The following is a 19,864-nucleotide window of genomic DNA, read 5'->3' on the forward strand; positions in this document are numbered from 1 at the left end:
CATGGTCCAGAGACAACATCTGGAGGACTTCGCATGGGAAAGAATAATCGGGAAGCTGGAAAAAGACGAAGTGCAACGTGTGTAGTCCAGGAATTTGGTATTGCTCACACCATTACTTTACATGCATGCGAAGTGTTTCAAGTCCCAGGTACTGCTGTCTGAAGAAGAATAGGCGGTCAACCGCGCTCAACTACAGCAACAGATGATCGCTACAATGTGCAAGAGACAAGAAGGGGCTGCGTGAAACAGCAGGTTGTAACCTCCCCCTCACTTATCGACCTTAATGACAGTGAAAAGTTAAACCGCGTGTACCTAATGGAAATTTGGGAAAAGCAATCGTCACCGAAGTTAATCTGTCGGTAAAGAGGGAGGAAAGGGTTACATCTTAATGAAAGGAAAAATTCAAATGAAACTGGTGGAAATTAATTTTGAAAAGGGGTAAAGTTAATAAAGAAAGTAAATGTGCGGCCGTTACGTTAACAATTAACTAGCGGTAATTAGATATTTGAGATTTGGGGGAAATCACGGTCGCCAGTCCTAAGGACAATTACTATAGTAACTGAAAAAGAAAGGTTATTACACATATAATTAGCACTAGAAGCGTGGCAACTGAAGGTTGACACGTGTAGTGTGAAAACTGAAAGTTTGTCAGAAGTAATAAATTTCGCTACACTCTGACTTAATTTAGCAAAAGAATTAATAAAACTGGAAAATCGAAAGTTAATTTAGTGACTGAAGTTAATAGTGAGCTTTCTTTCTGAAGCACATCGACATTCAGTAAAATAAGGTTAGTCTTGGACTACCTCAACAATCATTTCAAAAGCTACTTGAATCTACGCAATTTAGAAATAAGAGAATTAACTTTGAACTTGAATTAAATGGTTCTGAACAATTAACAATAGTAAAATTTAGTACGTACCAAGCTGAGCTGCAGTCACAGGTAACTAAAATACGGTAACAAAACTCGCACTCTTAATTTGTGCTTGTGTAATCTAACTATTGTAGCCAGCTGAACTTTGAAATTAAAGCAGTGAAATCGAATGGTGCTGGCGTTTGAATTTCAACGACCCTCGGGCTCATTTCGGAAAAGGAAGGGACCCTGCTTGGCAATGCAATTGGGACAATGAGCAACAAAGGTTCATGCTAAGTTGCTGTAATTTTGCGAGGCAAATGGAACAAGTTGAAAAGCTGAGGTCTGCCATACAGTTCTGAAACTTTACGTGCTTTTAGTCTTCCTTGTTGGTTGATTGAAGGTTTGAAGCCGTCGATCGAGGAGGTGGCGACAGTCACTCATTGTCGGCCGTCGCTGTTGCAGAAGCTGGATGTTGGCGCGCCTTCTTCTCGACACGGTCACCAGGCGAAACGGGCTCTTGATGTGCGCCAGCTAATGCTTCCCGTCCGCGACACCATGTCAGAAACTATCATCGCGAGTCGAGCGCAATTACATGCTGCCAAACCCCGAAAGCGCGGCAACTCGCGGGAGCGTCACACAACACACCTGCTCCACTCGCTACTCCAGCCAGACTCTCTCTGCCCGCGCTCCACGCGGCAGAGTTAACACTCCCAAAGATCCTACACACTTTGAGTCTTCACACGACCTATCGATGTAATCGTTCGATAGCAGTTTTTCCCTAGGCAAGACCCAGCGTAAAAATACAAATAATATTTACGAAACAAACCAATTATACATCGACATAAATGCATAAATATATATATACAAATAGTAAAACAATTACAATATGTAAAGACACAGAAATGTCATATATTCAGGTAACAAAAATAAGGAAAACAAATTATAGTACAATAGATGGAAATAGGAGGATATGCATTTCCGGCGTTACAAGGTACAGTTGTGAACACAGTTAACAAGACTCCAAAGCACTCAATCTCACGCTCCATAGTGGCGTAGGGACTGCATGGGGTTGGTCTCTTTCCCTGACGACCAGTACGTTATGTTCCGTTGACACTCCAGACATCGGCGACACACTTTCTGATGGTGCCAAGGGCAAACAGACTGAAGTGGGGTCGCATGTTCTTCTGAGATGAGAGAAGACTTAGTCTGAGTAGTTATTATGGACACACTCTCATGTGGTATGAGGTGTGGATATCTAATGCACCCACGAACACTCTCTAACACAATCGTTTTTATGGTCCGTCCAGGTGTTATTGTGTGGGGAAGCGTAATGTTTCCTGAGTGTACTGACCTCCAAAACTTTTAACGTGGTACACTCACCGGTTAGTGTTACTGTGACGCTGTACTTCTTCCCAACATGAATCTTTTCAGGGTGCACTCGGCCCTGACATCATTTTTATGGATGACAATGCATGACTGCATCAAACAGCACATGTGGAGAAGCTCTTGGAAGGGGAGGATATTCGGCGAATGGACTAGCTGCCCATTGCACCAACTTATATCGCACTGAGCACGTGTGGAAAGCGTTTGGAAGATGTATTGCAGCACGTCCACATGGACCATCGACCACCCAGCAGTTGGCAACCGTGCTGGTGGAGGAATGGAACGCCCTACCACAAGAAATCCTTACCAACCTTGTGGCCAGGATGTGGGCCTGTTGCAGACTATTCACTGCCGCCCGTAGTCATCACACATCCTATTAAAATTCGTGTTCGCCTTTTTAAGATCCATGGGACCATCGTAAATGGTGGCAACTTCAGTGTTGTCTAATTATCGTCTTTGAATGATACTTTCATTTCTGTTCTCTTCACTGCGCATTTCTTTCAGTTACCTTCAGTACTTCCTTTCAATTCTGTGGCAGTTTTTTCTGTGTATAGTCTAGGTTTCATCGAGCTACGTTACTTGGCAGTGCACACCATCTGAAAGTTAATTTCGTCTTCAAGTTTCGCACATCAGTGTAGTAGTTCAGCCAATGGGCAACATTTTTCACACATCCACTATAATGTGAAAATATCTGACACAAATTTTGGGTCATAAATCATGGGGTAACTTCCTACCATTTATACATAGTCCAGTTGGACTAGAGGAGTGGGGAAGGGGAGGAGAAAGGTGGCAACTTTGAAGGGGCCGTAAATTATAGCCAGATTAGCATGTCTGGCGTCAATAAGAGCATGGCAGGAGCGAGGGAGAAGGAGAAGGCGGAAACTTGATAGGGGTTAGGTATAAATATCTATGATTTAAGTAAATAAACGGTAAGAGCACCACTAGAAGTCGAACATGTTACCTGGCTATAACTATAAGCCCTTTTAAGTTTCCAACTTCCCCCTCACCTCTAGACAATCACAGTTTGTTTACACTAGAGTCATAAATTACACTAGCATGTACGTATCGCAAGATCCGAAGTAGGTGGTTTGTTTATAGAAAGGACATGGCCAAGTGAATTCATTATTTACATAAGGAGAACAATTGTAGGGCTTATTTCAATAGTGGTGCAAGTCCATTTTTGTTCGGTGTAAATGTGGGGTGGTTCCTTTGAAAAAGTGGGTGACCGATTTCCTTCCCCATCTCTTCACAGTCAGAACGTGTATTCCGTCTCTTATTACTTCGCTGACAACGGCTCGCTAAGCCCTAACATTCTTCTTTTTCGTACAGTTTTGCTGCAGTGAAAAACTTATTTCTCACTGGCTCGTATTTTACGCAGAATTTGTCATTTCCAACGAAGATCACTCCTGTTTGTAAAAAGATTAAAGAAGAATGGGTATAATTACAGAATATTAAGGTAGCAGGAGCAGTAAAGTTGTGGGGGCACGAGGAAAATAGGACCAATTGAAGGACTTATTTTAAGGTAGCAGGAGCAGTGGAGTTGTGGGGACACGAGGAAAATAGAACCAGTTGAAGGGCTTATTTTAATAGTGGTACAAGTCCATTTTTGTTCATTCTGAGATACAGAGCCCTTAAGTTAAAAGAGCGCTGAAAAATCTGCAGTTGAGATACCAGAAATATTCAAGTATATATATTCGAATATTTCTGGTATCTATTTTAACAAGTCCATTTTTGTTCATTCTGAGATACAGAGCCCTTAAGTTAAAAGAGCGCTGAAAAATCTGCAGTTGAGATACCAGAAATATTCAAGTATATATATTCGAATATTTCTGGTATCTCTTTTAACTTTAGGACTCTGTATCTCAGAATGAACAAAAATGGACTTGTACCACTATTAAAATAAGCCCTTCAACTGGTTCTATTTTCCTCGTGTCCCCACAACTCCACTGCTCCTGCTACCTTAATATTCTGTAATTATACCCATTCTTCTTTAATCTTTTTACAAACAGGAGTGATGTTCGTTGGAAATGACAAATTCTGCGTAAAATACGAGCCAGTGAGAATTAAGTATTTCACTGCAGCAAAACTGTATGAAAAAGAAGAATGTTAGGGCTTAGCGATGGTCCCGGCGGAGGTTCGAGTCCTCCTTCGGGCATGGGTGTGTGTGTTTCTCCTTAGGACAATTTAGGTTAAGTAGTGTGTAAGCTTAGGGACTGATGACCTTAGCAGTTAAGTCTCATAAGATTTCACACACATGTGAACAGGGTTTAGCGAGCCGCTGTGAGCGAAGTAATAAGAGACGGAATATACGTTATAACTGTGCAGAGATGGGGAAGGAAATCGGTCATCCAATTTTTTAAAGCAACCACCCCACATTTACACCGAACCTTAATATGAAAATCTCTCATCTTGACGAACGGATGCGGAATGAAAACCACATCTCCTGAAGCCGACATCGTGTCTCAGCCACTGAGTTACCTCACTCGGAAAAATGTGTAAAGTATTGTACAACACGTTAAAAAAATTGTGATAATAATCGTGGAATCCGCCGTCGTTTCGTAGCGACAGAAAAAGTGTTCAAATGTGTGTGAATTCCTAAGGGACCAAACTGTTGAGGTCAAACGGTCCCTAGACTTACGCAGTACTTAAATCCATTTAATCTAACTTATACTAAGAACAACACACACGCCAATGCCCGAGGGAGGACTCGAACCTCCGGCGAGAGGGGCCGCGCAATCCGTGACTTTTTTTTAAAAAATCTCATTTTGTTCGTTTTCGTTCGTTGTATATGCTCGGGGCGGACGTCGCAAGACACCCGTTTCAGTTCCTCGTTGACCCATTAACTCAGTTTTTTTTTTATTACAGTGGGCAGATAACCCTCTGACCGAACATGCTGAGTTACCGTGCCGGCAAAGGTAACGAACGGGACTCGATCCAGCGACCAACTACCTACGATTACGGGGCTTGGACGCTAACCACTCAGCTGCCGCCGCTTCGTAGTGACTTGGTGCCTCTAACCGCGCGGCCACTCCACGCCCTGGTAGCGACATACGAACACGTCACACGCTGAGAAGGTCATACATTATGAACAAACACCCTTCCACATACACTGTTGTGGTCTTCAGGCCAGAGACTGGTTTGATACAGCTCTACACGCTGGTCTGTCCTGTGCAAGCCTCTTCATGCCTCTACACATTCTGAAACTTGCATCTATTTTATCTGCTAATTGAAATCGAGTCTTGTTCCCCCTATACAATTTTCTTCGCCCCCCCCCCCCCTCAAACCCTTTCTCCCCTACGCTTCCCTCTGTATGAAATTAAACGATTCCCTGAAGCCTCAGGATATGTCCTATCAATCGGTCACTTCTTTTAAGCAGGTTGTGCTACGAATTTCTTGTCTCCGCATCTGTATTCAATATTTCGTCCTCAGTTACGCGATCTACCCATCTAATCTTTCTTCATTCTTCTGTAACAACACATTTCAAGAACGTTCTATTGTAATTTTGTCTGAAATCTTTGTCACCTACGTTTCACTTCCGTAAAAGACTACTCTCTAGACAAATACGCTCAGAAAACACTTGAATATATATTTCTTGTTAACAAAGTTCTCTTTTTCAGAAATGCTTTTCTTGCTCTTGCAGGCTGCATTTAATATCTCCTCTACTTAGTCATCAATTATTTCGCTGCCCAAATAACAAAACACATCTACTACTTTTAGTCTCTCATTTTCTAATCAAATTCCCCGGCATGGCCCGATATAATGCGACTATGTTCCGTTAGTCTTGTTTTAATTTTGTCGATGTTCACCTCATAAGCACTATCCATTCTATTCATCTGCTCTTCCAAGCAAGTTTTCATATTTTTGAGTGTGGTATAATCACCCAGAATTAAAATAAAAATGTTCCCCATCTGACGGTTCATACCAAGTTACAAAGGTTTACGGGAGTTTTGCCGTGACAGGCGCCTATCCTAGGCTATGGTGAGTGGGGGAGGGGGGGTAGGTTTGCTGGCAGTAATTCCCCCCCCCCCCCCCCTCACACCACCACGCACTCAAAAGCAAAAGCACTCTACTAATCACTGACACAAACAAATTATTCTGATTTTATTATACATTTCATGTACTTTATTGTTATTATAGTTGAAATCCTAGGCATCTGTGACACGCTAAAAGTGGATGTGATAGAAAATTTACGCAATCTAATCGAAAGTACAGCACCTCTATGTAATGCGGAAATGGCCATTAGATGTCACGAGAGGCGGATCTGCCGATGTAATATGAAGAGGGGAGTATTGAATTGTCACTATAGAATGAGTCGGTCAGGAGAGCTCAGCGGGCCGGCCGCTGTGGCGCTTCAGTCTGGAACCGCGCTGCTGCTACGGTCGCAGGTTCGAATCCTGCCTCGGGCATGGATGTGTGTGATGTCCTTAGGTTAGTTAGGTTTACGTAGTTCTAAGTCTAGGGGACTGATGACCTCAGATGTAAAGTCCCATAGTGTTTAGAGCCATTTGAACCATTTTGAAGAGCTCAGCGGTTTCGGGCGTGGACTATCACCGGCTGTCACCAGAGTAACAAATCTATCATGGACATTAAAGTCCTTCTAACACTGGCGAAATCGACTGTTGGGCTGTGATTGCGATGTGGAAACGCGGATGAACAAGCACAGCGAAACCAAGACCAGGTAGACATCAGGCATTGACGAACAGGGACTACCTAGCACTGCGGAGGATGTTGTAAAAAAATCGCATGAAATCAGAGGAAGGAGTTTCTCGTGAGTTTAGAAGAGCTACCAGTTCTCCAGTACTACAATGACTGTGCCTAGTGACTTAAAACGAATTTTGTACCATGATCGAGCGGGTCCCTTTAAGCTTCACATTTCGGTCCTGCTAAGAGACGTTTGAGGTGGTGTAAAGAGCGAAGCCACTGGGTAATAAATGAATGTAAACGAGTGATTTGCGGTAACGAATCAGGCTATATCCTGTTGCAATCCAGTGGAAGGATTTGGGTCTGGCGAATGCCTGAAACGTACGTGCTATCCTGTGTAGTGCCAACAGAGAAACCCGAAAGACGTGGTGTTACCGTGTGAGGGTGTTTTTCACGGGTAGGGTGTGATCCCTTTGTTGCGGTTAAGGTGAGGCTAAACGCGGAAGGATATGAATACACTTTCCAGCATTGTGTAGCATCTACGGTAGAGGAACGACGATTGTATCAGGATGACAGTGTGTCCTATCATAAAACAACATCTATGAGACAATGGTTTGTGTACAACAAAACGAAATGGACTGGCCTGCCGAAAGTCCGAGCTGAACCCAATGGAACACTTTTGAGATGAGTTTGTTCTAGACTCCAACTTTTGTAAACCCTCGTCACCAGTTTCGTCAAGGCCTCGACGATACTACTGTGTGTGGAGGACGAGTTGCCACTGTTGTTACGGTAGGCCGAGTTTGTGAGTTCGTGAAACGGCTTCCGGTGCAGTACACCGCTAAGACGATTCCTCCCTGCCCCTATTATACAGCTATGACCCAGGGTCAGGTAACAGGACAGAAGAACATAGGTTCTACAACGCTCGAACAAGTTAGTAATAATGTGGTGTCACCGCCAGACACCACACTTGCTAGGTGGTAGCCTTTAAATCGGCCGCGGTCCATTAGTATACGTCGGACCCGCGTGTCGCCACTGTCAGTGATAGCAGACCGAGCGCCACCACACGGCAGGTCTAGAGAGACTTACTAGCACTCGCCCCAGTTGTACAGCCGACGTTAATAGGAATGGTTCACTGACAAATACGCTCTCATTTGCCGAGACGATAGTTAGCATAGCCTTCAGCTACGTCATTTGCTACGACCTAGCAAGGCGCCATAGCATTGGATATTATTTTATATTGTGGTTATAACATGTACCGTCAAGAGAGATGTTCTACAATTGTGGATTAAAGTTAAGTATTATATCACTACGTACTTTATTTGCTACTATTAATTCCCTTAACTGTTCCAGACCTCGCGCCAGCCTGCGTGAGCTTGCACGCGTGTATTTCGGCCTCCTCTAGAAACACAGTGTTGGCTCTTCTGCCAACACTACAAATAAAGTCACAGATTTATTTATCTTTGCGACTTGTCGAACAGTGAAGTCTGCAACTCTACATGTAATAAACAACATGAAAGGCCCTCAATGGCTAAGTGCAAATAATCGTAGGTAAACTTCACAGTACATAGCAAATGCAATTCAACTGTCTGTTGAATCCTATGAATTTACTAAGCGACGCTCCCCGTCTAAGTCAACCCTGGACGACGATCTATAACCAAGAGGGCGAGAGCTGCTCTTCTGATTTTCGAGTAGGCTTCTGGTCGTTGTCGTCCAGTCATTGGCGGATTGTAGTCGGCCGGCAATTGGCCGAGACGAAGTCGATATCTTCATCTTCAGCGCCGCCCGTGGCTCTGGTGGAACTCGCGCAAGTGGCGAGTCTCTAAGGTGCTGGCACCAGCTTGCATCTTTGCGCCTGTGGTACTTTTGCCCTCGTTTCGGACGACACAGCACCAACCTTCTGGGCCGGCCGCGGTGGTCTAGCGGTTCTAGGCGCTCAGTCCGGAACCGCGCGACTGCTACGGTCGCAGGTTCGAATCCTGCCTCGGGCATGGATGTGTGTGATGTCCTTAGGTTAGTTAGGTTTAAGTAGTTCTAAGTTATAGGGGACTGATGACCACAGATGTTAAGTCCCATAGTGCTCAGAGCCATTTGAACCAGCCACCAACCTTCTGTTCTTTTGGCTCTTGAGGGAAAATGGCCTGCCATTCCTCCACAGACATTCAGATACCTCACTTAAAGTGTTCCCAGCACAATTCAAGCCACTATAACGGCGAAGGAAGGCACACGTAACAGGTGTTCGGACTCTTTTGACCAGATAGTAAATGGATGAAAACTCGAACAGCCTGCTCTAACTTCGTGTTTAAAAAACGAGAAGTGTTAAGAAATAATACTTATGAACGTTACTGGATGAGGATAGTACAACAGAACTTTAATTAATTTCGATACAACCTGCTGATTCAATTTATTTTTGGTATTTTTATTGAATATGTGCCGGTGAAAGTAATGCCAGCAACTGAGAAATGTTACACATAATAATCAAACAAATACGTATGTAAAACTTAGCCATCAGAATCACAGTATTATCTGTAAATAGTTTATCAAGAGACAGTGGGACGACCCAGTCATCACCGTGTTAACTATATTTAGTATGCTATTAGGACTGTAGTTTAGCAGTTTATCTCTACCTTATTTGGTCACTTCCTCTCTTATATGGAGTGGACAGTGGGAATATGGCTATGGTGGGTTCAATGGCTAATTTGTTTTTGTGGTGCCTTCCAAAAAGCTAGGTGCCATAGCAAGGATGGAGCCTCGCAACGTAACTGCTAGGAGAGATAGTCGCAGCAAGCCGCATCGACGAATGAGCAACACCTTCGTAGCCACGCCCAGAAACGTTTCGCTACGTCACCACATCGTCTCATCTACTTAGAGCCGAGTATAGAACCGCTCATCCCAGTCAGCGAGTAAGACGACACCATCTCTTCTAGTAAGCCAGCTGTATGAGTAATCTATTACGACGGGGAACTCAATTTTTTTCTTTATTGAATTTCGATTTCCCCCCCCCCCCCCCCCCCCCCCGAGGGATACATCTGCTCATCCCCTCTGCAACCTACAGAAGGGTGAATTCCCCCCCCCCCCCCCCCCCCCCAGAGGGATACATCTGCTCATCCCCTCTGCAGCCTACAGAAGGGTGAAAAACATAGCGAGGAGACAACAAAACAATAAAAAAGCAGGGGATAAAACGGTGACTGTTTAACGCTGTAACGCCGGCCGTGGTGGCCGAGCGGTTCTAGGCGCTTCAGTGCGGAACCGCGCGACTGCTGCGGTCGCAGGTTCGAATCCTGCCTCGGGCATGGATGTGTGTGACGTCCTTAGGTTAGTTAGGTTTAAGTAGTTCTAAGTTCTAGGGGACTGATGACCTCAGATGTTAAGTCTCATAGTGCTCAGAGCCATTTAACGCTGTAACATGGCGGAAGTGAAAATATAAAAACAGAGGTTTGATGATGCTGATTAAAACACATAGTAATTAGACAGACACAATTAAAAAACACGGTGACAGTCTGCTTTTTGTTCGCGAGAGTTAAAAACACACCTAGTGACAGTACGGTGTCTGTTCACAACACTTAAAAAGGGGACGCACAACACTGAACACTCACCCGGGGAGGGGAGAAGGCGTGGGAATCGGCGTTATGGATGGTAACATAGGAGGGGCGGCGTGAGAGGAAGGAGGCAGTCAGATGGACATAGTTGATAGGGAGGGCATAGGTCTGGAGTTTAAACAGGAGACAGGGAGGTCATATACGGTTGTAGGCCTTTTCGAGGTCTAGGGACAAAAATGGCGGAGAAACGGGAGTTAAGCTGGAGGGAGAGGAGATGGGTGAGTTGTAGGAGTTGGTCGTCGCCAGAGAAGGAAGGTCGAAAGCCACATTGGGTGCTGGGGAGGAGGTGGTGTCGGTGGAGGTGGTGATGGATGCGCCAGGTAAGGGTGGATTCCAAGAACCTGCTGAACACTGAGGTGAGACATATAGGGCGATAGGGAGAGGCATCAGATGGAGGCTTGTTAGGTTTGGGGAACATCAGGATATGGGAGGTTTTCCACAGGTCGGGGTAGAAGCCAGTGGCAAGGATTACGTTGTAGAGGGCAGCAAGGACTGCAAGGAAGGAGGGAGATCAGTGTTTGAGATGGTGGTAGGTAATGCGGCCCTGGTGGGGGGCGGTGTTGCGTTTAGTGCGGAGTGTGAGGCTGATGTCCTGTGTAGTGATGGGAGTGTTACGTTCTGATGGAGGTGTGTGGCCCAAGTACCTGAAGGTAGGAGCAAGGGGATGAGCAGAGATATCCGCACGTTCGATAACATTTTTCCAATCAAGAAAAACTGCCAAGATGAGAAACATAGAAATAGATATCCTCGGTGTCGCAAAGCAGCTTAAATCACATAATAAAAGCAAGGCTTCCGGTCCAGATTGTATACCAGTCAGGCTCCTCTCAGAGTATGCTGATACAATAGCTCCGTATTTAGCATTTATATACAACTGCTCGCTCTCAGAAAAACCTGTACCTAAAGACTTGAAAATTGCTCAAGTCACACCAATACCCAAAAATGGAAGTAGGAGTAATCCGTTGAATTACAGGTCCGTATCACTAACGTCGATTTGCAGTAGGGTTTTGGAACATATAATGTATTTGAACATCGTGAAGTACCTTGAAGAAAACGATTAATTGATGCGTGGTCAGCACGGATTCAGAAAATATCGTTCTTGCGAAACACAACTAGCTCTTCATACTCATGAAGTAATGAGGATGTCAAATAGATTCCATATTTTTAGATTTCCAGAAGGCTTTCGACACCATTCCTCGCAAGTGTCTACTAACCAAACTGCATACCTATGGAATATCACCTCAGTTGTGCGACTGGATTTGTGATTTCCTGTCAGAAAGGTCACAGTTCGTAGTAATAGACGGAAAGTTATCGAGTAAAACGGAAGTAATATCCGGCGTTCCCCAAGGAAGTGTTATAGGCTCCCTATTGTTCCTGATCTACACTCCTGGAAATTGAAATAAGAACACCGTGAATTCATTGTCCCAGGAAGGGGAAACTTTATTGACACATTCCTGGGGTCAGATACATCACATGATCACACTGACAGAACCACAGGCACATAGACACAGGCAACAGAGCATGCACAATGTCGGCACTAGTACAGTGTATATCCACCTTTCGCAGCAATGCAGGCTGCTATTCTCCCATGGAGACGATCGTACAGATGCTGGATGTAGTCCTGTGGAACGGCTTGCCATGCCATTTCCACCTGGCGCCTCAGTTGGACCAGCGTTCGTGCTGGACGTGCAGACCGCGTGAGACGACGCTTCATCCAGTCCCAAACATGCTCAATGGGGGACAGATCCGGAGATCTTGCTGGCCAGGGTAGTTGACTTACACCTTCTAGAGCACGTTGGGTGGCACGGGATACATGCGGACGTGCATTGTCCTGTTGGAACAGCAAGTTCCCTTGCCGGTCTAGGAATGGTAGAACGATGGGTTCGATGACGGTTTGGATGTACCGTGCACTATTCAGTGTCCCCTCGACGATCACCAGTGGTGTACGGCCAGTGTAGGAGATCGCTCCCCACACCATGATGCCGGGTGTTGGCCTTGTGTGCCTCGGTCGTATGCAGTCCTGATTGTGGCGCTCACCTGCACGGCGCCAAACACGCATACGACCATCATTGGCACCAAGGCAGAAGCGACTCTCATCGCTGAAGATGACACGTCTCCATTCGTCCCTCCATTCACGTCTGTCGCGACACCACTGGAGGCGGGCTGCACGATGTTGGGGCGTGAGCGGAAGACGGCCTAACGGTGTGCGGGACCGTAGCCCAGCTTCATGGAGACGGTTGCGAATGGTCCTCGCCGATACCCCGGGAGTAACAGTGTCCCTAATTTGCTGGGAAGTGGCGGTGCGGTCCCCTACGGCTCTGCGTAGGATCCTACGGTCTTGGCGTGCATCCGTGCGTCACTGCGGTCTGGTCCCAGGTCGACGGGCACGTGCACCTTCCGCCGACCACTGGCGACAACATCGATGTACTGTGGAGACCTCACGCCCCACGTGTTGAGCAATTCGGCGGTACGTCCACCCGGCCTCCCGCATGCCCACTATACGCCTTCGCTCAAAGTCCGTCAACTGCACATACGGTTCACGTCCACGCTGTCGCGGCATGCTACCAGTGTTAAAGACTGCGATGGAGCTCCGTATGCCACGGCAAACTGGCTGACACTGACGGCGGCTGTGCACAAATGCTGCGCAGCTAGCGCCATTCGACGGCCAACACCGCGGTTCCTGGTGTGTCCGCTGTGCCATGCGTGTGATCATTGCTTGTACAGCCCTCTCGCAGTGTCCGGAGCAAGTATGGTGGGTCTGACACACCGGTGTCAATGTGTTCTTTTTTCCATTTCCAGGAGTGTATATTAACGACATTGGAGACAATCTGAGTAGCCGTCTTAGATTGTTTGCAGACGCTGCTGTGATTTACCGTCTTGTAAAGTCATCAGATGACCAAAAAGAATTGCAAAATGATTTAGATAAGATATCTGTATGGTGCAAAAAGTGGCAATTGACCCTGAATAAAGAAAAGTGTGAAGTTATTCACATGAGTGCTAAAAGAAATCCGCTAAATTTCGATTACGCGATAAGTCACACAAATATGGAGGCTGTAAATTAACTAAATACTTAGGGATTACAATTACAAATGCCCTAAATTTGATCAATCACATAGAAAATGTTGTGGGTAGAGCCAACCAAAGACTAGGATTCATTGGCAGAACACTTAGAAGGTGCAACAGGTCTGCTAAAGAGACTGCTTACACCACGCTTGTCCGCCCTATTCTGGAGTATTGCTGTGCAGTGTGGGATCCGTATCAGATGGGACTGACGGATGACATCGAAAAACTACAAAGAAGGGCAGCTCGTTTTGTATTGTCGCGAAGTAGGGGAGATAGTGCCACAGACATGATACGTGAATTGGAGTGGCAATCATTAAAATAAAGGCGTTTTTCGTTGCGACTGGATCTTCTCATGAAATTTCAAATCACCAGTTTCCTCCTCCGATTGCAAAGACGTTCTGTTGGCACTCACATACATAGGGACAAATGATCATCACGATAAAATAAGAGAAATGAGGGCTCACACAGAAAAATGTAAGTGCTCGTTTTAACCCATGTGCCATTCGAGAGTGGAACGGTAGAGAGACAGCTTGAAGGTGTTTCATTGAACCCCCTGCCAGGCACTTTCTTGTGAATAGCAGAGTAATGACCTAGATGTAGATGTACATGTAGAACATCGGGGAAGAGGGTATAATCAAATTGGGGATCATCTGGAATGGAAAAGATATCAGATAGGTGGGATGCGAAGTGGTTGGCCTTACTGAGGTATCAGGAAAGGGACGATCATCAAGGAGGAGAGGGTACTGTGGGGTAGGGCGGTTCCCAGTAAGGCGGAGGAAAGCAGAACAATACTTGGAAGAGTTTATTGGGAGTGTGGCGTTGAGTTGTGTGCATGTCTGTCGCCAGGCACGGCGTTTCTTCGCAGTAAGCATGTTGTGGATGTGTCGTTGTAATTGCCGGTGGTGGGTGAGTGTGTCCCGGTCTTGAGTGCAGAGTAAGGATCAATAGAGGCGTTGGGATTCACGAAGGAGAAGGACGGCCTGTGGGGGCAGGACAGGGCAGTGATGGCGAATGGCTTTGGTAGGGATATGGGTGGCTACGGCATCAGACAAGGTCTGGTGGAGGAAGGCAGCGGTTCGGGAGATGTCGGGAGATTGGAGAGTAGGGTCGTGACGTGCGACCTGGGTGTGTGTGGAGTCCAGTTGGCGCAGGAGTATTCTCTTAGGTTGTTCGAAGATGATGCTGTAATTTACCGTCTAGTAAGGTCATCCGAAGACCAGTATCAGTTGCAAAGCGATTTAGAAAAGATTGCTGTGTGGTGTGGCAGGTGGCAGTTGACGCTAAATAACGAAAAGTGTGAGGTGATCCTCATGAGTTCCAAAAGAAATCCGTTGGAATTCGATTACTCGATAAATAGTACAATTCTCAAGGCTATCAATTCAACTAAGTACCTGGGTGTTAAAATTACGAACAACTTCAGTTGGAAAGACCACATAGATAATATTGTGGGGAAGGCGAGCCAAAGGTTGCGTTTCATTGGCAGGAGACTTAGAAGATGCAACAAGTCCACTAAAGAGACAGCTTACACTACACTCGTTCGTCCTCTGTTAGAATATTGCTGCGCGGTGTGGGATCCTTACCAGGTGGGATTGACGGAGGACATCGAAAGGGTGCAAAAAAGGGCAGCTCGTTTTGTATTATCACGTAATAGGGGAGAGAGTGTGGCAGATATGAAAGTCACCAACTTTCTCTTCCGAATGCGAAAATATTTTGTTGAGCCCAACCTACATAGGTAGGAATGATCATCAAAATAAAATAAGAGAAATCAGAGCTCGAACAGAAAGGTTTAGGTGTTCGTTTTTCCCGCGCGCTGTTCGGGAATGGAATGGTAGAGAGATAGTATGATTGTGGTTCGACGAACCCTCTGCCAAGCACTTAAATGTGAATTGCTGAGTAATCATTTAGATGTAGATGGAGATGTACTGCCACTTTCCGGAAAGGCAGACTCCACAGTGCCCGCAGGGCAAAAGGTAGAAACGTGCGAGAAGAGTACTGATATCCGTTCATCTTGACTGAATCATCGTTTGATCACACTCCACCTGTGCCAATTCTGACTCCGGTTCCAAAACGAAGAAAGAAAACAGCAGGTGTCCTGACAGACATGGGCAATTTGGATCGACTCGTTGCTCAAAGGTAAAAATTCGGAGTGAATGCAAGCAAACGAAAAGCAGACGAAATAAATCAATGTGTAGTTACTATGATCTTACAGAGCCTAAAGTATATTGGATAAGACGTGTGTTTCGCAAGATGTTGTTCCATGAGAATTCCACAGAAGAAGAAATTACATGCAATGACTGTGGTAATAAAGAAGGTAAAAGATGGTAGATATGCTGATACACTTTTCTAAGACTTAGTTGAAGGCCTCTTATGACGATTGTGTTTCAGATAAAGTTTGCATACTACACTGAAGAACCAAAGAAACTGGTACACCTGCCTAATATCGTGTAGGGCCCCTGCGAGCACGCGGATGTGCCGCAACACGACGTTGCATGGACACGACTAATGTCTGAAGTAGTGCTGGAGGGAACTGACACTATGAATCCTGCATGGCTGTCATTGGCAGGACACTTAGAAGATGCAACAAGTCCACTAAAGAGACAGCTTACACTACACTCGTTCGTCCTCTGTTAGAATAGTCCGAAAGAGAATGAGGGGTGGAGATCTCTTCTGAACAGCACGTTGCAAGGCATCCCAGATATGCTCAATAATGTTCACGTCTGGAGAGTTTTGTGGACAGCGGAAGTGTTTAAACACAGAAGAGTCTTCCTGGAACCACTCTGTAGCAGTTCTGGACGTGTGACGTGTCGCATTGTCCTGCTGAAATTGCCCGAGTCCGACGGAATGCACAATGGACATGAATGGATGCGAGTGATCAGACAGGATGCGTACGTGTCACCTGTCAGAGTCGTATCTAGACGTATCACGAGTCTCATATCACTCCAACTGTACACGCCCCACACCATTACGAAGCCTCCACCAGCTTGAACAATCCCCTGCTGACATACAGGGTCCATGGATTCATGAGGTTGTCTCCATACCCATACACGTCCATCCGCTCGATACAATTTGAAACGAGACTCGTCCGACCAGGCAACATGTTTCCAGTCATCAACAGTCCAATGTCAATGTTGACGGGCCCAGACGAGGCGTAAAGCTTTGTGTCGTGCAATCATCCAGGGTACACAGGTGGGCCTTCGGCTCTGAAAGCCCATATCGATGGTGTTTCGTTGAATGGTTCGCACGATGACTTTTTTTGATGACCCAGCATTGAAATCTGCAGCAATTTGCGGAAGGGTTGCACTTCTGTCACACTGAACGATTCTCTTCAGTCGTCGTTGGTCCCGTTCTTGCAGGATCTTCTCCCGGCCGCAGCGATGTCGGAGATTTGATGATTGACCGGATTCTTGATAGTCACGGTACACTCGTGAAATGGTCGTACGGGAAAATCCCCACTTCACCGCTACCTCAGAGATGTTGTGTACGATCGCTCATGCGCCGACTATAGCACCACATTCAAACTCACTTAAATGTTGATAACCTGCCGTTGTAGCAGCACTAACAACTGTGTCAGACACTTGTCTTATATAGGCGTTGCCGACCCCAGCGGCATATTTTCTGCCTGATTACATATCTCTGTATTTGGACACGCATGCCTATACTAGTTTCTTCGGCGCTTCAGTGTAAATCGACTACATTCCATTAGCCTCGGTTTGCTTTTGTTGATCTTATACCCTCCTTTCAAGACACTGTTCATTCCGTTCAGATGCTCTTCCATGTCCTTTGCTGTCTCTTACAGAATTACAATGTTATCGGCAAACCTGAAAGTTTTTATTTCTTCTACCTGAACTTTAATTCCTACCCTAATTTTTTTTGTTGTTTCCTTTATTGCGTGTTCAATATATAGACTGAATAACATCGTGAATAGGCTTGTGGTAATAAGAAATTTAAAAAGATGGTAGATATGCTAATAATTATTCTAAGTCTTATTTTAAGGCCTTTTATGACGATTGCATTTCAGATAAAATTTACATGGTACATGTTCTTTGGGAAAATGTGATCCGATTAAATCTGCCATCTTGCCCGTATGTCTAATTAGGATGGCAAAGTAATGTAAGGAAGAAACACCAGACTTAGTCAGACTCTAACTAAAGCCTTATATTTGTGTTCCGGAATGCCATTTCTAAATACGTTCCAGACAGTGGCATCAGCACCTACATCTGTACTCCGCAAGCCAAATTACGGTGTGTGGCGAAGGGCACTTTTGTACCAGTGTCACTCCCCGCTTTTCTGTTCCAGTCGCGTATGGTTTGTGGGGAAAACTATTGCTGGTAAGCCTGTGTGTGGGCTCGAATCTCTCTAATTTTATCTCCATGGTCTTTTTGGGATATATACTTAGGAGGAGGCAATATATTTGTTGGCTTTTCTACGAACGTATGCTCTCAAAAGTTTTAACGGTAAAGCACGCCGTGATGCAGTACGCCTCTCTTGCAGCGTGTGCCACTGGAATTGGTTGATCATCCCTGTGATTATTTTGTGATTACTAAATGAACTTGCAATGAAATGTGCTGCTCTTCTGTGTATCTTCTCTGTTTCCTTTTCCATCAGTTCTATCTGGTACGGATCCCATACTGAGGAGCAGTATTCAAGTTTTGTTTTGTAAGCTACTTCCTTTGTTGATGGACTGCATTTCTTGAGGATACTTCCAATGAATCTCAGTCTGGCATCTACTTTACTCGCGATTAATTTTATGTGGTCGTTCCACTTCAAATCGCTCCTTAAGCATACTGCTAGAAATTTATGGAAGTAACTGCTTCGGGTTATTGTTCTGTAGTTTCTCAATCGTGCAATAAAGGGTCTTTCTGTTGAAAACAAAAATATATTAATTTTAGGAGAAATTTCGATAAAAGTAAGCTTTAAGGCATCATTCACCGATCCAGTATAATGCATGTCTACTACTGTTGTTCGTATTCGAACACTCTCAGTCTCTGATGACCGAATCGTTGACGGGAATTTAAGATCTAATATTCCTTTCCTTTTTTTCGAAGTCTTTAGATGCGTTAAACTTACGCTGCTTGACCTCTGCACAAAACACACAGCTTAGTTGGCTGGCCAACTTACGCTAGTAATCACAGTACCTCCCCTTTTCTCATTTATCAGCAAGATTGATCGGTGACTATCATTTTACACAATGTCTGGTGCTTTGTATTTTTGCTTCAGATATGTAAAATAACACTTACCAACCTAACAGCTACGTCAGTTTCCAGACTTCACAGTTATAATACGTTGTTTCCGAGGCACGTGTCCGGGTGTGTATGTATGTATATCCAACGCTGATGGTTTTAATTTCAGCTTCTTAAGCGCTGTACTCTGTAGATCTGACAATGAATGCCATTAAACTTTTTCTAATGTAGTAGAAACATGAATTTCAGACCGCTAGAGCCCATGCCAGCTCCATAAAAATCACTTATTAAATATGGAATTTTCTGCGTGAAAACCATAGGTTTATTCCTTGAAAAATGAAATTGTTGAATGAACGAAAACTGTGACCATATGCGGCGTGTTCCTTTTTCTTAAATTTATTATGTAGGTTCTTTGACCGCACTTTGCCAGGAACAAAGACGACCACTTGAAACGTCAAACAAAAGCATATTTCTACTAGTTATTGTTCTAGTATAATGCTGAGTTTCAGCATTAATTTCAGTTCACTGATTTCAGCTTCTTAAGTTTAGATAATCAACTTTAATAGTATTGTTTGAGAAATATTGAATTTTTAATTTATTACGTCAATACAAAATATTAAGGAAATAATTACGATTCTTGGAAGCTGGTACGAATATTACAGATTTTACACTTTCGTTAGGAATGAAATTCCTTGTGCGTTCCGCACAAACGTTGCTAGACGAAGTCCGACAAAATATCGACACGTTGTTGCAACATTGTTTCATAGTACAGTCATTCAAATTCTGCTTTTCATTTGTTCATTCCGGTTTCTTAGAGTATAGAGTAAATTTCAGAGATGTGAGCACATTCCACAGCATATAATACGTATTATCTAGTAGCATATTCGGCCTGTTTTCGTTCCACGCTGTCTTACAAGGAACACTCTTAGAGTAGGCTAATCCATTAAAATTCACTGCCCGGTTTTTATTATGCTTCCGTTCATATAACAGCAAGTTTAGGCTACTCGTTCGTGAAGTTTGTAGCCAATACCGTAAAAAAAAAAAAAAAATACTTTTGGCTGTATGCATAACGACAACAAACGAAGAATGACTAAAACATTTTGCACCTTCGTCTAAAGCAAAGAACGGAGTTCTGCAATTTTAGGCTAGAT

The sequence above is a fragment of the Schistocerca serialis genome, chromosome 3 (genome assembly GCF_023864345.2).
Source record: "Schistocerca serialis cubense isolate TAMUIC-IGC-003099 chromosome 3, iqSchSeri2.2, whole genome shotgun sequence".
In the NCBI taxonomy this organism is placed as follows: domain Eukaryota; kingdom Metazoa; phylum Arthropoda; class Insecta; order Orthoptera; family Acrididae; genus Schistocerca; species Schistocerca serialis.